This window comes from Leptodactylus fuscus, chromosome 11, assembly GCF_031893055.1.
Source record: "Leptodactylus fuscus isolate aLepFus1 chromosome 11, aLepFus1.hap2, whole genome shotgun sequence".
NCBI lineage: Eukaryota > Metazoa > Chordata > Amphibia > Anura > Leptodactylidae > Leptodactylus > Leptodactylus fuscus.
Window position 1 is genome coordinate 28,613,158 of NC_134275.1, and position 24,278 is coordinate 28,637,435.

General features: G+C 42.3%; 1 protein-coding gene across 1 annotated transcript in view; it reads right to left on the reverse strand.

Annotated features, from left to right (window-relative positions):
• Positions 1–21,232, reverse strand: part of NEK6 (NIMA related kinase 6) — a 131,075-nt gene extending 109,843 nt beyond the window's left edge. The window contains exon 1 of the mRNA XM_075259391.1: positions 21,154–21,232. The gene's annotated coding sequence lies outside the window, so the exon portion shown is untranslated. The remainder of the gene's footprint in view (positions 1–21,153) is intronic.
• Between the last annotated feature and the right edge of the window lie 3,046 nt (positions 21,233–24,278).

A 24,278-nucleotide genomic window follows, 5' to 3' on the forward strand; every position in this document is an offset into this window, starting at 1 on the left:
GAGCTCACAATGTACATTTTTTCCTATCAGTATGTCTTTGGAATATGGGATGGAAATCCATGCAAACACGGGGAGAACATACAAACTCCTTGCAGATGGTTTTTTGCCCTTGGCGGGATTTGAACACCAGGACTCCAGCGCTGCAAGGCTGCAGTGCTAACCACTGAGCCACCGTGTGGCCCCTGACTCCACCCTTCTGACATTACAGAGCTTAAAGGGATTCTACCATTAAAACCTTTTTTTTTTGTGGATAAGATGTCGGAATAGCCTTTAGAAAGGCTATTCGTCTCTTACCTTTAGACGTGGTCTCCGCTATGCCGTTCCTTAGAAATACTGTTTTTTACCGGTATGCAAATGAGTTCTCTCGCAGCAATGGGGGCGGGCCCCAGCGCTCAAATAGCGATGGGGGTGTCCCCACCGCTGCCAGAGAATTGTCTCCAGCGCCATCTTTTTCTTCGTCTGCAGCGTCATTTTCAATGTCTTCTGCCGGCGCAGGCTCGTAACTTCCAGACGTCGGGCCTTGAGCAGAGCAGACTGCGCAGGCCCACAGGCCACAGGAAAATGGCCGCTAACAATACTGTGCAAGCGACCATTTTCCCGTGGCCTGTGCGCCTGCGCAGTCTGCTCTGCTCCTGCGCAGTCTGCTCTGCTCAAGGCCCGACGCCTAGAAGTTACGAGCCTGCGCTGGAAGAAGACATTGAAGATGACGCTGCGGACGAAGAAGGAGGCGGCGCTGGAGACAATTCTCTGGCAGCGGTGGGGACGCCCCCATCGCTGCGAGAGAACTCATTTGCATACCGGTAAAAACCGGTATTTCTAATGAACGGTGCAGTGGCGACCACGTCTAAAGGTAAGAGATGAATAGCCTTTCTAAAGGCTATTTCAACGTCTTATCCACAAAAAAAAAAAGGTTTTAATGGTAGAATCCCTTTAAATAGCACATCAGGCACAGAGACTAACTTCGCTTGTTGTTCAGGAATGGTGAGGACTTGAGTAAAAATTCCAACTATGCTGGAATCAGTGGGGGTGGTGAAAGATCCTCTATAACAACTGGTTGCTACCATTCGACTTGCTACTATGAAGGGGCCTAACTTGCGCCAATACTTGCCAATAAATATTGAGAGTGTTACAGTAAGCACAAACACACACCATTAACAATGGGACATTCTGCAGTATATGTTCCTTTGCAAGCTTCAGTGACAACAAAACACCCAAAATCAGCACAAAGGTTGAAAAGGTGTAAAGGAAATTCTTGCACAGAATGTCGGCAAGGTCATGCACAATAAGCAATGGTCTGCATAAAAAAAACACTTTTAATCTCCAGCGCCGCCTCCAACTTTGTCTGGAAAAGCCTCTCTTCACGTCTTCTTCCGGCGCTGGGTTCAAACTTCTATGCATGCGCAGTCGGCTCTGCCATAGGGCCTCGGGCAGAGCCGACTGCACATGCCTGCGCCCATTTTTTTTTTGTGGCCGCTTACGCTCTGTACTCCGTTGAACTACAGGAGCGTACTGTACATGCATAGTATGCTCACATAAGCAGCCAAGAAAAAAATGGCCGCAGGTATGTGCAGTAGGCTCTGCCCGAGGCCCGATGGCAGAGCTGACTGCGCATGCGTAGACGCGGAGATAGGCCGAAGACGAAGATGGAGGCAGCGCTTGAGATTACTCTTGCAGCATTGGGGACGCCCCCAGTGCTGTTTGAGCGCTGGGGACCACTCCAGCGGTGCGAGAGAACTCATTTGCATACCAAAGAAAACCGAGATTTGTACCGAATGGCGGTGCGGAGAAGACATCTAAAGGTAGGAGAAGAATAGCCTTTCTTTAGGCCATTCGTACATGTTAGTGAGAAAAAATGGCATTTTCATGATAGAATCCCTTTAAGGCCTGGACCCCCCCCGAATGGAATATCAAATGCATTAAAAAGCGGTTAGCTAAGAAACCACATGGACCCCTTAAACTATAATGGGGTCCATGTGGTTTCCGCACGAAAAATGCGGAGAGAAAAGTGCTGCTTGCAGGATAGTTTAGCAGTATATTAAATGCGGATAGAGGAACAGAATGGCCCTAACGCAGATGTGAACTGGGCCTAACACAGGGCCACATGTAAGTCTGAATCACCGTCCATCACTTGGAACTTACAGCATATGAAAAATTGTTGTGAATTCCATGGTGTAAAAAAGAAAAACCCAAAAGCTATACATGCAGAGATATCCTAAACATTATGCATGTCACTAATATCAATTTACCTTCTGGACAGTTGGGAAGCATCTCATACAATTGCAAGGAGAAAAATTACATGACAGGACAAAAAGTCTAAAGAGGAAATAACCAAACATGCTTTCTTATTATATTAGACCGCAGCATAGTAACAAACAGCCGTGTGCACGGAGACGTCTGTGTCTCTTCTGACTTAGCGGAGTAGACAAGTTAATGGGGCTCCTCCTGGTAATGAGGATATAAAGGCTGAGCTCTGCTTACTATCACCACAACTATCCGTGTGGGTGCTAGCCACGTGTGATACAGGGACAAACTATTCCAGTTCTTATTATTGTTTGGCTTTGTGTAACCATCATGTAACTAGGATTACTGCCTCCTCCCCGGTAGCAGAAGTGTTTTTAACCTGTGCCGCTCCATATCCCCCAACTTCCAGCACCCAGTATTTCAGAAAATATACAGGGCACGGAGTTACAATTTTCCCACACAAAGCTCATTTTTTTCCCCATTTAGACAGTCATGTAATTATATGATAAAATTCTGATTGCTACTTGGAGGCTACCTAGTAGTCAGTAAAAGATGTATACATGATAAGCCCATCCTAATGGTGGCTGTGGGGCACATATTATGGCAGGGGAAGCCAGTCACCCTGCTGAGCAGCCACATACTCTGCCATTCTATGGTATGTCACTATATACAGTCGTGATAGATACTCTGTTTTGGAGATGTCATATTTTACTATAGAGTGTACAGAACGCAAGTCTTCGTAGCTCCGGCAGAAGATCCACCTGACTTATGGGTATTGGACCTCCACCAACCAGATATTGATGACCCTTAGAATCTTATGGGTGCCGAATCCATAGTTTCCCTATACATACAAGTCAAAATGTTCATGCAGAGAATGAACATGTGTAAGTGTCAAAGCTTTGGACGCAGCAGTAATACTATACCATACTAGAAAGTCACCTCCATTACTGCGGCCACAACCCTATAGATCTTAAAATTTAAAGAGTAAGAAATCACATTTTTATGACTAGCCCCAATATTCAGAACCATCAAGATGAATTCCAGTCTATATCAGTCATGAAAGAAATCTGTGTAGTGATTCACAGTGGACGAGGTTTGTCTAGCCGCTATGAAACCCGAGCATCCTTTGGATGGAGGCCATTGGCTCGCTGTGTTAGCCGCATTTATAATAGCTCACCTATGTTTATCCAACTGATCCAATGATCAAATCTAAGCAAAATGTTTGCACATAAGATGGGAACAATGATATTGTCCTAGGAGTGTAACCTGATGTCATTGACATTTGCTGTAATAGGGTGATAGTCGTCTAGTGATGAAACAAGGATATGTGCTTTGAAGCTTATATAACAAAAAATAAATATTTGTCCATTTTTCAAGAAAGACTGTACACATTATGTATAAAAACGGATGAGAAATCTGTCCGACACAATAGAAATGCTTACATTCAGTTTCTTTTCCCCCTTTCTTTATGCCTCATAAACTTTACTTTGTGCATGACTAGGTGATGGTTGAACAGCACAGAATGTGAATGGATGATGTCCATGTGCTGCCCGTGCCTTCATGGACCCAATCATTTGCTTCAGTTAGCCTCAGCCACAAATGCTTTGCCCTGGGCCGGTACAAATACATGGTCGTGTGTATGTGACCATAGAAATGAATGAGTCAGTGTGCTGGCCGCAAATAACGCACTGACAATGCACACAATTGGGTGCACAAGACTATAGCTAAGATTACAGACTAATAAACACCACTTTCAGCAAAACCAAATGACAATCTTATGTGGAAGTAGGTGTGCAACCTTACCCTGAAAGATGTCAGGGAAAGAAGGTTCGAGCATATTGAAATTTAACATGCCGATCCCTTGTTCTCATGGAAGGTAAGATGCAATCAGAGGAGTCTGTATTTCCTTCTCCCCACTTAAAAGTTAGTTGAAATAAACAGGCTTGAGAAAAACATTAAATCAAGGTTAAAGGGGTTGTCCCATCACAAGGATCCTTTCTATACTGCTTGTTAATGTGGATGTAAGACTTTTCCTAAATACACTGCTTCAGCAAAACTGCTTTGTTTGTACACTATATCACTCTATTCATTTTTTTTTTTTTACCCTTGACTTATCAGGTCATAAGTCAAGTGATGTATCTGCTGCTCTGAGGGGGGAGGGAGGAGGGGCTAAGTGCACGGGAGCGAGCCTGGAGGGGGGGGGGGGGGTAGTTTACCCTTTGAGGGGGAAGGGGCCGCCAATACAGACCCGGCATCCGCTGTAATAGAGAGGCAGATGCTGGGGACGGTTAGACGCCAGCACAGATGCCTGCAACATCGCTATGCTCCTGCCCTGTATGGTGGGGGGGGGGGGGCGGAGGAGCGGAATAACAGCATCGCATCTGCCGCTGCTGGCTTCATGCAGGGCAGGAGCATAGCGATGTTTCAGGCATCTGTGCCGGCATCTGTGCCGGCGTCTACACTCCCCGGCATCCGCCTCTCTATTACAGCGGATGACGGGTCTGCATTCACATATGCAAAGCCAAGTGGCGAGATGCCGCTGGCCCTGTGTGCACGCTCATAGACCAGTCTAGCCTTCACAATGCGAATACAGACCCGGCATCCGCTGTAATAGAGAGAGGCGGATGCCGGGTCTGTATTCACAATGTGAAGGCTAGACTGGTCTATGAGCGTGCATGCAGGGCCAGCGGCATCTCGCCGCTGGCTTTGCATATGTAACCCCGCCCACCAATGACGCAACAAAGCCAGAAGAAAGAAGAATTTACAGCAACGAAGACTGGTGAGTATGCGACGTGGGACAACCCCTTTAAGGATTAGGATATTGTTTTTATTCTTTTTATGTAGCATTCGTTTTATGTACATTTGTCTAAATTAAAGGGGTTGTCCAGGATAAACTGAAAATTAGCCCCTAAACTAAACTCCCTCCACCCACCTAACTTCTAATTTACTGGCACCTACTGCTGGCATTCTCTACCAGCAGCAACCAGAGACACCCAGAAATCACTCCAAACACTACTTAAAGGGGCTCTATCAGCAAAATTATTTGAGAGCGGGCTGTCCATGCTCGGCGACCATCAAACGTAACTGAATTTCAATTGTTTTGTAAAGAGGAATGGTCCAAAATCCCTTCATCCAGGAACTGATTAAAAGCTACAGGAAGCGACTAGAGGCAAAAGGAGGATCTACTAAATATTAATGTCACTTTTCTGTTGAGGTGCCCATACTTTTGCACCGGTCAAATTTTGGTTTAATGCATATTGCACATATTCTGTTAGTACAATAAACCTCATTTCAATCCTGAAATATTACTGTGTCCATCAGTTATTAGATATATCAAACTGAAATGGCTGCTGCAAACACCAAAATATTTAGAACTAAAAATGATTAAGATTAATAGGGGTGCCCAAACTTTTTCATAGGACTGTATAATAATTCTGTCAATAGATAAGATACAAACTGAGCCGAATCCCTTCAGATGGACAACCCACTCTAGTCAATGGCTCCATGTCAGCTTCATCTCCCCTGCAGTGTATTGAAGGAGAACATCACACTTGCTGCCTGTAGAAATGACTAGCATACAAATTCCTCTCACTGGTCCACTGGAATTTTTGGAATACTCAGTACCAAAGTAATGCAATTTAGCCGCGTATGAAAATAGACACAAGAACACAGACACATGTAAAATCCTTTCACACAGAAATACCAGAGCACAAAGATATTAAATGGAATAGATGGAATGCTATTTATCACAAGACAAATGGCACTTTATATACGTCACAGTAGGGTCGAATATGTGAATTTCTGAGACCAATACAATTATTAATGGCTAACACATTCCACACATACACCAGCCCTTCTTCATTTACACACGGGGATGCTGGAAATGTAAACTTCTGTCATATCATTTATACAAACTCAATGTTACACAAATTATTTAACACCTGAACGATAAAACAGAATGCCAAACACATCACCCCATCTCCACAAAGAGGAGCCTTCCATTAATACAATGTATACATTTTTAAGAGAAAAACCTCTCGCCAGGACCACAAGGCAAGAACAAATGGGGCAGGACTGCTAAACTGCAAATGGGCAATAAAGGACCCCCAAGGACCCCACTTACTTATAATACTGATCATCGAGGTTGTGCTATTCTGACAGTTGCATCTGACAGAGCTGCCGAAAGAACCGCCAACACTAGTGGAAACATAACCAGATTTACGAGTCCGGAGCCTAGTACAGATAGATCTGCATCATGACCATACGGCCTGGGAATCTGAGCCCACTGGGCAACTCAAAGCTGTGGTCGGCAAGATCTTCTAGTTTTCCTCACTTCGAAACCTTCATGAATGGATCATATATGATAATAAGTATTGGGACATATCAATTATACAACTATTACATTTTCCTAAAATTCCTATGAAAGTTCATAAAGGGGAAGGCGGACGATCATTGAGAATTGCCTACTGGATTGCAAAGAAAGAAAAGAGATCTGCCGCAGATTTCACAAGTAAACTGCTCATCCGATTTTCCCGATGAGCTTTTGCCATATAAATATACCCTAAATGTAAGTACATATAGGTTCATAATGTTACTCTGGGGTCAAACCATGACTGTCCCATGTGCCCCAAACCATAAAGATCACAAATACGTAAGTGGAAAGCAAAAAAACTACCTACGTACATTGTATTAACCATTAACAAGTTCTTAGAATACAGAAGGCTGAGCGCGTATCTCTGCCTCGGTATGTCAAACAGCCACTAAAGCTTCAGCAGACAATGCTAAGCAGTTCATTTCAGAAGACATATGGTGCACAGATGAGTCACAGCAAGCTAAGGTGTTCTTGGTATGTGCGATGCAGATGAAATCTCATATTGCTTATAATAACATCGCTAGATGAGGCTCCACTTTCAGGAGTTCAATTCAGAATCAACAAATGGACATTCTCGTACAAACAACCTCTGTTTTCACTACTTTTCCTGTAAATCAGACTTTTTGCTATATATAGCGTACAGTGTTTCTCTTAAAGCCAAAGTCACCGATAGTCTCTGTAAAGCTGTTAGGGGGGTAGTTGTTTGGATAACCCTGGCCATGTAGCAGGTTCTCTAGTGACGGGTATTATGTACAGGTGGACCTGTAGACCCATGTGCATGTCTAGTACCAGCAATAGTGGGTAGGCAGTCATGTAATGTACAGAAGTATGGGGTCTTCCAGGCTGAGGGTTATAGCAGCTCTAACCTCTAGCTGACATTTCCTCAGGAGCGCTGGGATATATTTCTTCAAACTGCTGTATAATCAAATAGGTTTGCCATTCAGGACTCTAGAGAAGTTGGGTTCCAAACCCAGAGATGACGGCTACTATGAGGTGACATGTTGCAAAGTTGACTTTGTGCAAAGAATACAATGGACAATAGAGTGTTTTTCTTTTGAAAAACCATCCACCCGCTAAAAACATATGGCCCATGGAAGGATATATGTATACTAGCTCTGATTATCCAAGTGGGCAGGAACATTTTTGGTTTCTCACAGATATACAGAAGGTTCCCGCCCACACGAATCGGAACTAGTGTACATATAGGAGTCGTAGCCTTTGAATGGGTGGACATATGTCAAAAAAGAAAACATCAAATGGATCACAAGCATGTGTGGCATTTGGCATCTTGTACTTGGTAACGGTCTCAGAAAACACTTTTAGGCCTGGGCCCCACGTACCATAAATGCCACGATTTGGCCACAACATTTTACATTAACTGCAAAGTGGATGGGATTCCTCAGCTTGCGGTACACCTAACGCTGAGTTCACACCAGCATCCAGACTCTGTTCTCAGGTTTCCGTCTTCTGTCACCGGCACTCATGGCCGGACACTTTTCAAACCCATTCATTTGAATGGCTTTGAAAATAGCCTGCAGTTTCCGTCTCCTGCCCAGTTTCGGCCAGGAAACGGAAACCTGAAACTCAGGGCGCAGATGTGAACAAGCCCTAGATATATATATGGCCCTAAAAAAAGATTACGGTGGAATTGGCTGATTGTCTAATGAGTTTGGGGGTCTCATGACTCTTCCCAAACTGCAGAGGTCCAGAGGGTTGAGCATATTGGATTTAGCATATTGGATTTCATATTGGATTTTGTTCTTGGTGAGAACCTCTGCCAGAGGTAACAAGGAGGGACTTTTTCCACTCTCATCATTAAGAACACATCAACACTTGGAGGAGCTGACCTTGCAAGAATATGGTGAATCAGGAAGAATACCTGTTAGCCTTTCCAAAAACTAATATCTCTGCATATGACAATAAGAAGACTCAGTTATTCGGACTGTGCCGGTGTCCATACAGCAGGCACCACATCCTTATACGATTCTATAGTGTGATGTAGGTAAATTGGAAATCAGTGATTTATTGTGGAAGTGTAAGACCAAAGATATTTATGGCAAGATGCTAAATATGTAAACATAGTGAAATATTGCATCAACTCCAGAGAATGCTGATGGTGACCTTGTGTTAATATGAGACGGCAGCCGATGACAAACCGCTAATGTGTTCTTTAATCACAGTGGGAGCAGAAGTCCCAAGAAAACGTTAAGAAAAATCTCAGAAGGTTCCTTCAATATGTCTTCAGTCTACATTAGATCCAGAGCTACACCATAAAGGGAAACCCTTCCTTTAGTTTTACAGGTATCGCAGCTTATATCAGCCTACAACCCCTAATTTTTTTATTTATTTTTTTTAACAAAATGCCAATGCCATCATTGCAATATATTTTCTTTCATCCAGAGACAATGATGTTTTAGAGATTTACTGACATGCTATAAAACAATAAAAGGCAAGAATCCACTTTAAAGGTGCAGTTTTACATAAGTGTGCCAGAAGGATTCGCAGTAGGGACCACATGGTGACTTCATATATACCACATACACATGCACGGTCGGCAGGTGCACCTTCTGCAGTACAATATTACAAGCATCTAATACAGTATTAGGGTCAGAACAGAGGCAGAATCCATAAAAGAGAACCTTTTGGCTCTTATGAAATGTCCATTTTTAGGCATAGCCTACATTTGCCCTATTATAATGCTTGAGGCACTGACAACTGAGTGTAACCATTACACTGAGAGTCCCTACCTACCCATGGCCTCATTACCACAGGATATATGGAGTATAGTTACTAGAGCCACAAGGGGGGGGGGAACTACATCATCATAGATCTCTATTATGCTAGGAGCCTTGTTCGGATTTGGCTCAGTTCGAGAAAACCGGTCAGTATATGAGGCAGATTCTCTGGTCCAGCATCCCTAATGTGTATGTGGCCTTAGTTGTCAATGTAGCCTTCCATTTTTCCAAAAGGAACAGCACTATATAGACTTCTATACTGCTGTATCCTTAGTGCGAATCTTCCCAAAGACAACATCTGCATGGAGTCTATTTCTCGTTCACGTGCTTGTGTGGTTTTCCTTTAGTTATATAGGATTTCTCCCACGCTCCAAAAACATACATGGAAAATAAGAAAGATACCCCAAAATTTTAATTTCATGGGGGATGCAAGTACGGTATTTACAAGTACTGGATCCCCACAGATCAGATATTGATCTTATTCTAAGATTAAGTCATCAATATTATCTCTCGGAAAAAACCCTTTAAAAAAAATATGTATATTTTTAACTATTTCTGAGTAGGACGACAACCACAGAAATTTTCATAGATTTCGTGCTTAAAATAGAACTGGTGGAAACTGAAGATTTCACTTTCAAAGTAATGTAAAAACCATTTACTATACGTTATTTGGCCAAACCAAAAAATTAAAAATGAAAGTTATCTAGACCCTCGAATGACCAGAACATCAGGATTCTCTGTTTTCATCCTATGGCAGGATTTCTGAGAACTCAGAAAAAAAAAATGCAGGGGAATTTCAGCTATTTCCAAAACCAGTGGCCAGTTGCCACATTTCTCAGCTCCGAAAAAGGAAAACACCAGAAATTCTTAAGAATGTTAAAAGTCACCACCTTAACCACATAGTTGCTGAGAGGGAAGGTAAAATATGAAAACCCACACGTTAAGAACAATCAGAATCAATTTTTTTTTTAATGCTAAGAAAACCCTTAGATTTGTGTAACAATCATCTGGTTTTCTAACTTTTGCAGCTTTTTTTGCCCACAAATGTTGCGCTGTGCGGGACTTTCACACGACAGACTCCACGGTTATAAATGGGACAGGGTTAGCTCATCATGTTGATTTACGTAACATCTCTTCAATGCTAAATTTTGAAAAAGTGCCAAAAAATGTTGCAAACTCACTGCAGTAGGGGCTGACGTAAGAAGTGCAGTAACGTCTTGGGACAGAAGTGGAAGACTTACAGATGTGCCAAACGTATGAAAAATGATGCAAGGTTTGCTAAAACTGGAGTGAATTGCAGCGACACAGATTTCAAAAACTCCCCTTACGCCAAATATTTCCAGTGTTTTTATAGTGTCTGCTGCGGGAATTTTTTTTTTTTTTTTTTATACCATTTTTCTAGCATTTTTAAGCTTACCGAAAAGCCTATGGGAAAAAACACCAAATAAACATTGATCCCAAAAATAGAACAAAACAAAAAAACAAAAAACACGAAAACAAAAAATGCCTATATATACTTTTCAGTAATGTGCTGAAGTTAACATCTTCCTAGGATATTTCTGACCTAAATAAATGCTGTTAAAAGAGATAATAAAAAACACAGTGAAAAATGCATCTTACTGTGGATGTTCATCTAGCCCAAGCCCCATGCGGCCATAAGTTTGGACTGTGTGCTATCCACTATTATGGATAACACACAGACTTTCATTCCTAAGGCCCAATACACACATTTGTCATTTTTGATGAATCTGTGTGGGGACTGTAAGATCGAGACAAAATTTTTGCAAATCACAAGTGTTGGTGGAAAATATGGATTCCATGTGCCATAGGTTCTGCACACAATTATGGTCGTGTGTATGGGGCCCTAGGCTGGGACAAACGGAGCATGTGCTTAGTTACTGTGGAATCAGCAGCCGCTAACCTGCTACAATGTACTGTACTAGTGCAGTGGATATGATTTAAGAAAAAGAAAACCTAAAGCACAAAATATCTTACATTGAGGGTTGTGAACCCACAGTACACCAATTATTGCTTTTATCCCTGCTGCGGCTTTGAAGATTGAGGTTCCCTGTTGTGGAAACGCAGCTTTTTGTCACATTTTTTTGAGCCAAAGCCAGTTGTGGAATGAGTAGAAGAGAGAAGTATAAGAAAATCCTATACATTTCCCATCCCCTTTGTAGCCATCCTTGGCTTTGGCTCCAAAAAATCTCAGCTAAAACTGAATCAAAATTTTGCAATGTTGATCTGCAAGGAAAAGCGAAGCCACATTAGAAACCAATTTCGGATATTTTTTCAGCAGGCAAGTCTGCTGTGGGATGTCCGCTATGGAAATCCTGCAGATGACCTCTTTTATATGTCCTTAACCTCACTGGTTTTCCATTTTTGGGCCTATTCATGATCTACAATTTTTACACAAATAAAGATATATACTGGCAAGAGGGAACGGAGAAAGGTTATCCTTCTTCCTATTGCTGGGCTTCAACTAGAGACAATGGAAACCTTGTGCAAGATCTGTGTAAAGTTCATTAACATTGGTAAGGGTGTGTCAGCTTGGGACCCTCAAGAACTCAAAGGAACAGGGTGGTCTGAAACAAACCCCCTTGACATTGAGAAAAAGACATACATTTATTGCCTATACATAGGAGAGGTAATAAACCTGATTGGTGGGGGTCACAGCAAACACTAGAATGGGGTCCTGAGCAGTCTGTTTTAGGGGCATCTGAATGCAGAGGTGGTCACGAATAGACCCTGGTGCTCCATTTAAAGTCTATAGGACTGACGGAGATGGTAAAGTAGGTGATAAATCTTTGACATGGGGTCTCATCTTGTTCTACAGGGAACATGGATGCAAAGAGCCACTGAAGATTATAGTTCACAGACATCATTCATCTTATCATCTGACTTGTCGCTATATCAGAAGATAACTCAAAGTGTAAAACCAGTGTAACACTACTTGCAACTGTAAGGAAAAAAAATTTTTTTTCACACTTCAGTACTCAGATGTGTAACCTTGTTTAATGATTTATCACACAAATATTTGCCTGCATTGCTTCTTTCTAGAAAAAAAAAATACTACTACTACATCAGGAAGCAAAGAACTGTGGAGAGACTGCTTTTCTTAAAGGGATTATCAGATACTCGATAAAGGACCAAACCTCAGGAATTCACCTTGATCTCCCAAACTGAACACCAGGGCCCAATGGTTTATAAGGATTGTGCCAATATATTAGCTATCCACAGAAGTGTCGGATCTGTTGAAATCTGATGCTGCACCCTCACCAATCACAAGAACAGGAGTCCCTTGTAACCCCGTCTCAATGGTGTGGAGGCTGCACAGGCATACCGCCGCTCCGCTACAATCCATTATCCTGTGGATAGGCGATAAATTGTAATCTTAGCGCAACACCTTTAAGCCTTATGCAGATGACAAGTCATATGGGCACCTTAAAGGGGTTGTCCAGGATTTAGGTTTTTATGGCATAGCACAGGGCTGAGCTACAGCACTGCAACTCAGATCCTAATGACTTCAATGAGAGTACAGGCACCTTGGCATGGGCACAGAGATAACTGTTTCTGGCCCTGAGTTGTAGGTAGTCCGGGTGTTGGAAGTGGCCCTGTACAGCTAATAGGGGATAGTTGTCAGCCCCACTGATCAGATAGGATAGGCCATAAAAACATAAATCCCTTTAATGGTTACTGCATCACACTAACTCATGCAAGTAGAAATGTAGAGGTCCCTTTAATGGTTACGAGGTCCCTTTAAACTCTATATAAAGCTATAGTCAGGTTGTGAGGATTGTGCATCAGAGATTTTGATCTCTTCTGATAATTAGAAATATTTATTATTTCCTAAAAACTTCTACAACAGGGAGATGTCTCACCATAGGTGCCAGCAAGGCATGTCACTGTGTATGGCCAGTCTTACTGATGGTGTTAGTGCCTAATATGCAGAAAGCCTCATGGATATTAACAGGCAAATATTTCCCATATACCCTTAACTCATTCAGTTGCCATTTGTTAAAAAAAGCGTGCATGTGTGCGTGTACATATGTGTGTGTATGTGTGTTTCTTTTTTAGCCATGAGATGTGTTGACACAGCTGATGAAACAGATAAACCTCTGCCAAAGTGTGAATGTGAAGTGTTGGAAGTGAAATATAGAGGGAGAGGGGGCAGCAACTGATGCTTAGATATCTAATGTTATATGCCGAAGAATGCAAACTCCTCTCTACTACTCCATGCCTACATTGGCAGGAGCCCCCAACTATTCAAGGTGGGGCCCATAATGAGAAACAGCCATACCAAAACACTGCACACAAGTGTGCCAGGCATGCTAGGGATTGAGCAACTCGCATAAAGGAGGTGTGTACAAATGAGCAACACAACCACCGCACAGAAGATGAAACCGAGATTTCACCATAAAACAAGGACGTCCATAAAAAACATGCATCAGCACCATCTGCAGAACATGAAGTATTTTTACAGCTCTTCCTATATTACTACTACATATTATTCACTGTCTACCAAGGGAACGTCCCACCAAAAAAGCCCTTCTAAAATACAACAGGACTGGTGATAAAATATTAAACCACTAGAGGTTTCATTGCTGGAACTCGGGCCAAGTGCTCGTGTAAGTCACCTGACCACGGTAAAGAGGAGATGTAGAAATCGCCTACAAGGTAATTATATAAACCAAAATCTCAATGGCCCGAATGTATTATATAGTGGGAGAATTTATTATGGCTGACGTTTCATACACCTTATTTCCTCCTTTTCTACAAGCACTTGCATTACAATGAGGCTTTGTTCTCTGAATTGTGGCACAACTCAGGAGGTCACATGCGCCAGAACTGAAATCTACACCAGTAAGGGGCTGCTATAGGATTCAGGACCTGCTGAGATATGGCAACATTATTAAGAGGCCTAACTCAAAATTCTGGCACATCTCATACTAGCAGCATATTTAAAGGGGTTTCCCAGGCAAAAAAAAAAAAAAAAAAAAAGTGTGTTAGTGCTACTAATGGGTTAAGAAATGCACCCATATACCTTTAGCCTTGTTTTGAGTGATTTCTGGGGTCTATGGGAGCTGCTGGTATCTCCTACTTTAGTTTACTTGCTTTTGCTTTCTCGCTAACCACTCTCACTTTACCCCACCTCCTTCCTCACTCCCCCCATAAACCCCCTCCCTGTCTCTCTAGATATCCCGCCCTTCCCTACCTACTTAGCCCAACCCTCATCCCATATTATATACTTATCCTCTACACTTCTTCTTATGAGCCTATGCGAGCTCTCCTCCTCCAGCGATGATCCACCTCTACTGCACATGAGTGGATGCCCAGTAGAAGTGAATTACCGGCAGCGGTAGTGGAGAAGAGCACGCACCCCACAGAATCAGTACAGAAGGAGGAGCAGTCTTGCCAAAGCAGCCTGGATAGCAAGTATAATGGGAGGAGTAGTAGTGATGATCTGTTTCTAGAAATGGATCGTCACCGGATAACCAGCAAATGTCCTTGTCACCATAGATATAATTGACATTCTAGGAGTTCTAAAACTGCAACAGTTTTGGAAATCACAGCATTTCTGCTGTGCATATTTTTCTGCAATGTAGTAAATCCCATCCACTTTGCAGTGACTGTAAAATGCTGCAGTTTTTACCATGGCCAAACTGCAGCGTTTATGCCACGTCGGGCACCGGCATAACTCATCCTTGTAGGGCAGTAAAAAAAAAAAATAAAAAAAAAAATCACACCTTTAACATATTACAAAAAAGCAAGTAAATACACACATTTAAATACACACCTCACTGTTTTAGCCTTGTTTCTTATTACCCCCAAACTCTTTAACATGCATGGTCAACAAAAAGAGATTCGCCAAAAGTAATGCTCCGAGACAAGAATACCTCCACTTTTTTCCTGTCAAATTTGTACAAAATTTCTGAAATCTGAGGCATACAGAGGAGGGACTGAAGTAGAGAATTAGTGTCGCTCTATGGCAGTGTAAATACAGCCTTGTCCATAAAGTCTTACTCAATTCACACCACAACTAAAATGAAAATATTCTAAGAAGGGGCATATTGTGTTGGCTAGACAACTGGGTTAGGCAGTATATCGTGTGTTACATTTGCCTTCGCAATATTTCCTACCAAAAGTGGTTCAAGGAAACAACTTGAGACCTGGTGACAGGGTTTGTGGTGCTGGAGGCTCGTCGAGGTACATGGGGATATAAGAGGATGCCCGTTCGGTTCAATAGCACAAAACAGCTACTGCAGAGCAATTTCCTAAAATGTGCCCCTTAAGATGATCAGGTTTATCTGCCATGAGGCACCTGTAATCTGCTCTATTTTTTTTTCCCAAGGATCTGACAGCTGGGACTATTTTTGCAAACCCAATTCACCCACTGAGGTCAAGGGGTCCATGAAAAAATAAATGAACGCTGCATGGTTCTCCCTCTGTACTCAGCCAAGTTTCAGCTCAGTCATAAGAACAAAGCGTTACGGGGTAGCCATACACACTAGATTTAAGGTCATATACATTTCGCCTGTTGATCGATTTAACAAAAAAAAAAAAAAAAACCAGTTTTGTCTGCCAAAAGAATATGTGGCATGTTGGAAATTACAGAAAGAAGATTATTCATTACTTACAGGCAGTTTATTAGTATATTTTGATGGTGGCAATAAAGAAAAGAAAGGTCCAATCCTTAAACAATTAGCTAAAAAAAAAAAAAAAAAAAAAAAAAAAAAAAATCGACCATGATGTATGCCCTCACTCGGGAAACATTGTGAAAGACATTACAGAACTGATGTAGAAAAAAAAAAAAGTCTTTTGTCCTCTCTCACTCATCCCTCCTTCCCACTTCATAGACTTCTGTGGAAACAATCCCTTGAGAGTTACAGTCCATCTTGGGATGCTAAGACAGACCACAGCAGATACTTCAGAGTGAGTGTCAATTTAGGGGAAAGAGACAGTCTGGTAAGTCAAAGAAGAAGATTTTCGCTGAAATATATTATGGTTTGTTATATTTGTTTGTACTGTTAAATGGGAAGTGCCATCAACAGCACTTTCCATCAGCCCCATAAAAGTGATTGGAGCAACACCATTCACATGGACCATCCATGTGACCGTCCTCCTGATCTTTGGGGATTTCAGCAATCAATCATTTATCCCCATACACAAGTTGCTGCCATAAATAGCTTAAGACTCTTCAGACACTTTCTATAGTAGACATTTGAGACTCAGAACTGGACCATGGAGCAATGGAAGACAATGGCCTGGTCAAAACTGCTTAGGAATGGTCTAACAACAGCAAGTTCAATGTTTTGACTCAGTCTCCAAATTCTTCAGAACTCAATCTGATTAAGCATCTGTAGGATGGTATAAAAAAAAAAAGTCAAATTCATGGAGAGTTCACTTCCCAAGTTAAAGGGGTTGTCCGGGGACTTACATTTAGCTTGCTGTATCCAGCAGATTCTTGATCATGGACCCATCGGTTCTGGCCTGACCTGGTTCCAATGCTCAGGGTCACTCTGCTCTCTCCTCTTCTGATCTCAAAGGTAATTTACCTATACTATAAGGGTTGGTTGACTATAGTAAATCCAGCTCCTATAGTCCCCAAGCTGCCTCCCTGAACGGAATACCGAACGCAGATGTGAACCAAGCCTTACTTCTGGCCTCGGTTCTTTTTCATCAGATTTTCAGGTTTCCAGACTGGTTATAACTTTGGGTCATGGGATTGGAACCAGCACCTGGTACCTTAGTCCCTCCTTTTCATGTTCACTAATATTATCTGTAATACTGGGGTTTCTTTTAATTTTGAGGAAAAGGCGCAGCAATTTATGTGGCAGGTGAAGGTACTGAGAATACTAACCTGGAAACCCAAGGAACCTGGGCTGGAAGTTTATAAAAGTCCCAGGATAACCCCTTTAATAGAGTGTCAGACTGGTGTAGGCCTATCCTAACATTTGGCGAGGCCACTGCAAAGAAATATTTACCATGTCACTGAACGTGGGAACCTATGGACAAACAAAATGTAACTGGATAGTACATAGCTGCATGCGTCAGATTTTCCTGAGAATCTTACAACCTTTGCTAACAGAAATCTGAATTGAGTACACACAGGTTTAATCTCCATGTTCTAAAAGTAGACTAAAGAAGTTTCATTACTAGACACCACAAAAGTGTAATCCGTGTGACCTCCACCAATTCCTCTCTACGGAGAGTCGCCCATGCCACTCTTCTCTACTGAATTAGAGATACAGAGAGAACAGAACAATCTCACATCGGTATTATGTGTAAATCCCTGAACCACACAATGAGTGAAGAATAAGGCCCAGCTTGTGGTCTACAAATTTCCCGTCACCTCAAACTTTTATATCGCTTTCAGTACTTCTTCTACACAAAGCTAATATCCAGTCAGCAACTTCTCGTACTTTGTTACGCTGCATGACCCTTTTACTGCACAGCTCCTGCAGAAGGTTTTACTCCTGATGTTGACTCACCACGGGGAACTTGTTATCAGATAATGTGCCATACATTTGAAGTATGAAGGCTTACTAGAAGGGCCTCCTACAGAGGTGTAAAATAGCTACAAAAAGCAGTTCTGGTGCGTGCAAGGTGCTACAAATGGAAATTCAGCAATTTAGTGTAGTCAAGTCACCATTATCATTAGACTGAAGTCACCAAACTTCTCATTACTTCATTATGTCAGTGTTCACATCCTGTGCACAGACCAACACAAACATACAATGTATCAAAATGTAGTAATATACTGTATATTTATCTAATAGTATAAATGTAACATATTGTATAACTTATATACAACAAAGGGGACCACAACCTGCTGCCCAGTATTAAAGGTCGGATTCTTTATACTTTTAACATATAAAATTTTTAGGCAAAAATTCTCAGTTTTTACAAGTATACACCAAAAATTCTCCATTTTCAAAAGCATACACGTTCACCAATTTCTGATCCTATACTGCAAATATAGAGTCCATTCTTGGGCCAAAGAGCTCACAAGCAAAGCAATTCCTCGTGCACTGCAGCAAACTGCATGCACACGGAGTAACACTCCGCTCATTCTGACACATTCTGATTTCAATGGGTGCCGGTCTTACGCGCGCTACACATTGAAATCAATGGGTTTAAAAGCCTCCCATTGATTTCAATGTGTAGCACGCGTAAGACTGGCACCCATTGAAATCAATGGGATTCTGTTTTAACAGTGGTCACTCTGACACGTGTTTACGTGACAGAATGAGCGGAGCGTTACTCCGTGTGCATGCACCCTAACACAGACCCGGAGGCATTATGTTTACCGTACCTCTGCAACATGTCAGTTTTCTGAATCCACGAGGGAAAAGAAAAAACAAGACAAAACTTATGAAACCATAAATTCATAATAAAGGTAAGTGCCATGTAACCCTCTACTCTCACATGAGAATTACATGGGAAGAATATGCAAATCTGTCTTCCATGATGTAATTAGTAAGTCAGGTGCCTCAGTGTTGCAAACCAATAGAGGGCGCTCCCTGGCATGTGCAAGACAATTACAGTCAGAACCGTCATAGAGCTACATAGTAGTGATCATGTGACTGATCATCTGATTATTGGTATCCTAGTCTAAGGCCAAAGCATAAACGTGGTTAATGTTGGCACTAAGGCTGAGTTCACATAGAGTTTTTTTGTTCAGGAATCCGCCTCAAAATCCTCCTCCAAAACACGCCTCACAATACAGTCGTATGTAATCTGCTTGCCATTTTCTTCTGCTAGCGGAAAAAAGCAGCAACATGTTCATTCTTCAGGCGGATTTCGCCTGAAAAAAATCTGCCTCGCATTTTTTGAACGCGGTTTTTGATGCGGAATTGACATAAACCACCCCAAAAACCGCAAGGCATTTTTAAGAAGATTATTCATGGCCACATTCCAAGAACACCTTTAAAAAACTTGTCAAAAAAACTTACGTGTCTAAAATTTTACTAAGCGGATTTTTCCTAACCAAAAAACTCCGTGTGAACTCAGCCTTAACATACCCACTCATTTTGTGTTAAAGGGGAGAAAAGTTGAGACTGAAAATGAGTCAACACAGCCATCCAGCCGATATTTGAGGCCCAGTTCACATCTGCGTTCAGTATTCCGTTCAGGGTGTCTTGCAGTACTTTTCTCTCTGCATGATTCGTGTGGACACCGCACAGAAAACACACGGACCCCATTATAGTCTATGGGGTCCCTGTGGTTTCTTTGCTAACCACTTTTTAATGCGTTCCGTATTCCGTTCGGGGGGACCCAAGCGGAATACCGAACGCAGATGTGGACTGGGCCTGACATGTACAGCCTGCTTTACTGTATACATTACATGAATGTCAGCTGAATCTGCAATTTGGGGACAGCCATGTGTGTGTATGGGTGTCTTCTAACTCTTCCACGATGACAGACATTGGTGAAGGAGGAGGATTGGGTATGTCACTATGCCGATATCTTTTACTCTCAGGAGAGATCTATATTGAAGACACATTTTGTGATTTAAAATGTAGGCTGCATTCACACAATGCAGTCAGGTGCAGTTAGTACTACATGCAGCTTTGACGCAGTTTTTGATTTTACAGGTGAAACATTTCAAAATAAAAGTAACGGAACCAAAAAAAAATTCACCAAATGGCATGAAGTTTATTCTGATCACAGTTCTAATTTCAGTGTGAATGTTGCCCTCATGTATCCAGCACAAAACAAGCACTAAACTGTACCCGCTTATAAGCTTATTAAAGGGACACCAAAAAAAACAAGACAACACAACCTCTGATATGCCACTATTGACATTGGCAGGTCCAGGTGCCAAAGCTAGAATGTACAGGTAGACGTTGCCGACCAATCATAGGGCCCCTTCAGCTCAAATTGGGATAAATGCAAATAAAACATTATATATATACACACACACACACACACTGTATAACGCATGCTAATCCCAAATCTCTCTATAAAGGAAGAAAACGTTGAGAGCCTTCAATCCCTAAATTTAGAAATTATCAGGGATCTCTGCCCCTTGATCTTTGCAATTCCAAAGAATTGTATTAAATCTTGGAAATTTCTTTTAAATGACTTGAGGGGTTAATAGAGCGAACAATTAATATTGCATGAAATATACAAAGACACACAAGTGGCGGCGGACTAGTACAACACCAGATATGCACTGCTGGGCTCTGTAGTTCCCCACACCATCGGCTTGCATTTACTTATGTGTTTTTGCCATTCTGGGCCCACATGGCTATACCAGTAGATGTGGTGGTAAAGTATAAGGGCCACTGGCAGTGCCAGGAGGAGCAGCTGTGGGGGCCACTGGCAGTGCCAGGAGGAGCAGCTGTGGGGGCCACTGGCAGTGCCAGGAGGAGCAGCTGTGGGGAATTTGAGGACTGAGCATTAGGTCTATGTGAGGGAATTGCTCTGCAGGCAATTGCCTTGACTATACGTCCATGTTCACCAGCTCTGGGGGGAGTTGCGGGTTATTGTGCAACACACAAGGATTCTGCAACATCTGTGACTTACACAAAAGTGTGGGGAACGTGACAGCAAGACATGTCGTGTCCACACTGTCCGGTTTCAGAGCGCCTTTCGCTGACAGCTGTGAGCCCCGCACTCACCTCACTGACCACGTACACACACTCACAGCTGCTCTCACACTCCGCACACACTTGAGTACACCGCGTCAGTAAGCTCACAGGGAAAAGTTAGTAGAGCAGCCTTTACGGTAACTTTCTGTCATGGAGGACGAGGTCGTACTTTTGCAGAGCCCTCACAGCGCCGGCAGTGCCCCCTCACCTCAGCCCGCTCCCCGCAGCTCCTCTCCGCAGTTAGCGAGGCGACACATCCAGGACGCGCGCTCCCGCCAGACTTCCTGTGCGCGCCCCCGAGCGCAGGCTGCAGGGGAGGAACCGTGCGGGAGCGCCCTCCTCACTGGTGCGGCGGCTACAGGTGCCTCACCGCATGGACACGGGCTAGGGGACAGCAGCAGCTCTAGCATGGAGTGCACTGCTCTCTATCATGGAGATTATGGATAACATGGGGATGAATAATTCTATAGACACCCTAAAGCTTTATAATGACTGCTATCAGGTATAGTGACTGGTATCAGGTATCATACCTCCCAACTTCTGTAGAACTGAAAGAGGGATAAATTGTGTTGCGCGTAGTGCACCGCGGCAAATTTAGCTCCACCCACTTTTATGTTGATTCCGCCCATTCTCATTCATTTTTCATGTGCCCGCGCACAGTATAATCCTCCTACAGTCACCTGTAAATTATGTCCCCCCTCCATCTCTGCCCCCAGAATCATGTCCCCCCATCTCTGCCCCTAAATTCATGTCCCTCCATCTCTACCCCCAGATTCATGTCCCCCCATCTCTGCCCCCAGTTTCATGTCCTTCCCATCTCAGCCCCCAGAATCATGTCCTCTCCATCTCTGCCCCCAGATTCATGTCCCCCCATCTCTGCCCCCAGAATCATGTCCCCCCATCTCTGCCCCTAAATTCATGTCCCCCATCTCTGCCCCCAGTTTCATGTCCCCCCATCTCTGCCCTCAGAATCATGTCCCGATGGTTGCCGATTAACACATTTGCCATATATGTAATTCTATTTGATGGAGTTTTTTTTTATTGACAATCATGTTTCTTTATTGTTATTGCAAATTCTGAGACCATATAAATCCATGGCACTATCTTATCATGTTTATTGACTATTAATTATTATATATCATATATATACATGAATATTGATTTGTGTGGATGAATTTTTGTCTTGACCTATGATATCTGTATTAATTGGTATAGTGGGTCGTAGGGCGGCGACCTCCATCTCTTCTATTTTTAATGTTTTTATTGGATTTATGTTGTTCCTTTGTGTTTAATAATAAATATGCTTTGATATTTTAATGTATTTGTTGGTTGATTACATTTAGAATATTTCTATTGTAAGGTTTGGGTGTAGCACTGTGTTTATTAGTAGATTATGTAAATTTTTGGTAGGTTAAACAATCTCTCTATATAAGGAGTCTTCATGCATTTTACGGTAGTCGACTACAGCCTGTCAGTTCGGTAGTCCGGTCCATGTCATCCCAGGAAGCATTTTGGAGGTCTGGTCTGTGAGTACAGGTGGGAGCGTCACCTGTGGGAACAAGATTGACACCCATAAGCAATCTCACAGAAATTCTGTCCAATCGAAGAACATGTCTGTCTGTCTTAATGCCAGATATCTCAGACACCCAAAGAGGCTTTCTGAAGTTTATGCCTCACTGTATCAGAGCTGTTGTAGCAGCATACATGGGATCTACATATGATGTATGGCACGTTTTAAAGACTTGTCAACATTTTTGACATATCTAAGTATATTTTCATCTACCACTTTCATTGTTCTAAAAATGTAAGAGTATATTGCCAACTGGGTATTAGGTTATCGATACACATAAGATAAGGACGTACATCCAAAAAGATCTACACTTGCAGTGGCTCACTTATGGTAAATCTGGGATTGGATAGACTTCAGCTGATGATAGAGAATCCAGTGTGTCTGCTGCAATATTGCTCATTATACAGAAATGATAAGTCATAGCCAGACTATTGAGTCATGTTGAGTAGATCAATTGAGTAGGCAATCTCTTGGCCCTTCCAAAATTCACTCATTTTTGTAGAAAATCCTGCAATATTGTAGGAAGGAAATAAGATGATTTTTCATCTTATTTCTTCAAGTTCTTAGTCATCTGCCAGAAGTTCAAAGGTAATTACCATAGAGAATACACCAGTTAGAGAAATGTCCTATGTTTTAGAGGGTCTTGCACCACTCGCAGCAGCTTTATCCCCTTGCATATGTATGGGAAAGTTGGGTGAGGTAGCTGTTGGGGCATAGAGAGTATATGGCCAACATTAGGGGCAGCAGTGGAATCCCCATATATGATTCTTTTGTGTAAAGAACATGGGTATTTTCAGTGTGCTAGCCATGCTTTGCACAGCAAGAACACTGACCATTCATTTCAATGGCTGGCCCTACAGGAACAAAATGAAGGGTGCGATTCAGAGGCAGCCAGTGTCACAGCTGAGAATCACACCCCTTGTCTGCTCCTGCCTGACACTGCCCATCCAACAGCATGGAGCCTAATTAGCATATGAGGCACCAAAACTAACAGCATTGATTGCTCAGGAATGGTGGGGCTACAAGAGACTATTAAATAATGAAAAGAGTCGGACTTGGCAGTGGTAGTGAAAGGTCTTCTTTAACCCTATAGAAATGTCCAGTACTCTTGTTCAAACACTGTTCATAGAAATAAGGTGGTGAAAGAAATTGAAATTGGAAAATGATTTAAAAGGTAGCAGTAAATAGTCAACGGACACACCTGCTTGCTGACCGCCCCTATCCCATGTCATCTGGAAGATCAGCATTTAACTCTGCAAGGACTACTGGTATATCCTTGCAGAGTTTGCGGCTACACAAGATCATGCAGGAGCAGGGAGATATTAAAATGCCGCAGGAAGGTATATTAAGACAAAAATACATTAAAAAAAAAAAGATAAAGATAAAAATTAGGCACTGTTCTATATTTTTTTAGTTAGTAAAAAAATGCAAAAATAAAACGACAAAAAAAAAAGCGCTGTGTATCACTGAAATTTAAAAATGTAACATTAGGGAAATTGTCATGGTTATGAAGCGGTTAAATTAATATCTCCACATCTATACATATCTCCAGCACATCCTGCGTGGTATCACATCAGAAGGAAGGAGCTCATCTTGTGAGTCTAGCTCATCACTGTGATGTGGGTAGTGACAAAGAAGTCGCTAATAGAAAATTTATATTATTGCTGAAGTTACCCAGAATGGTGGGTGGGGAGAAAACCGAATATCTTTGGCTACCTATTACGCTTTATATGTTTATTTTTATCTTCATTTTTTATTTTTAG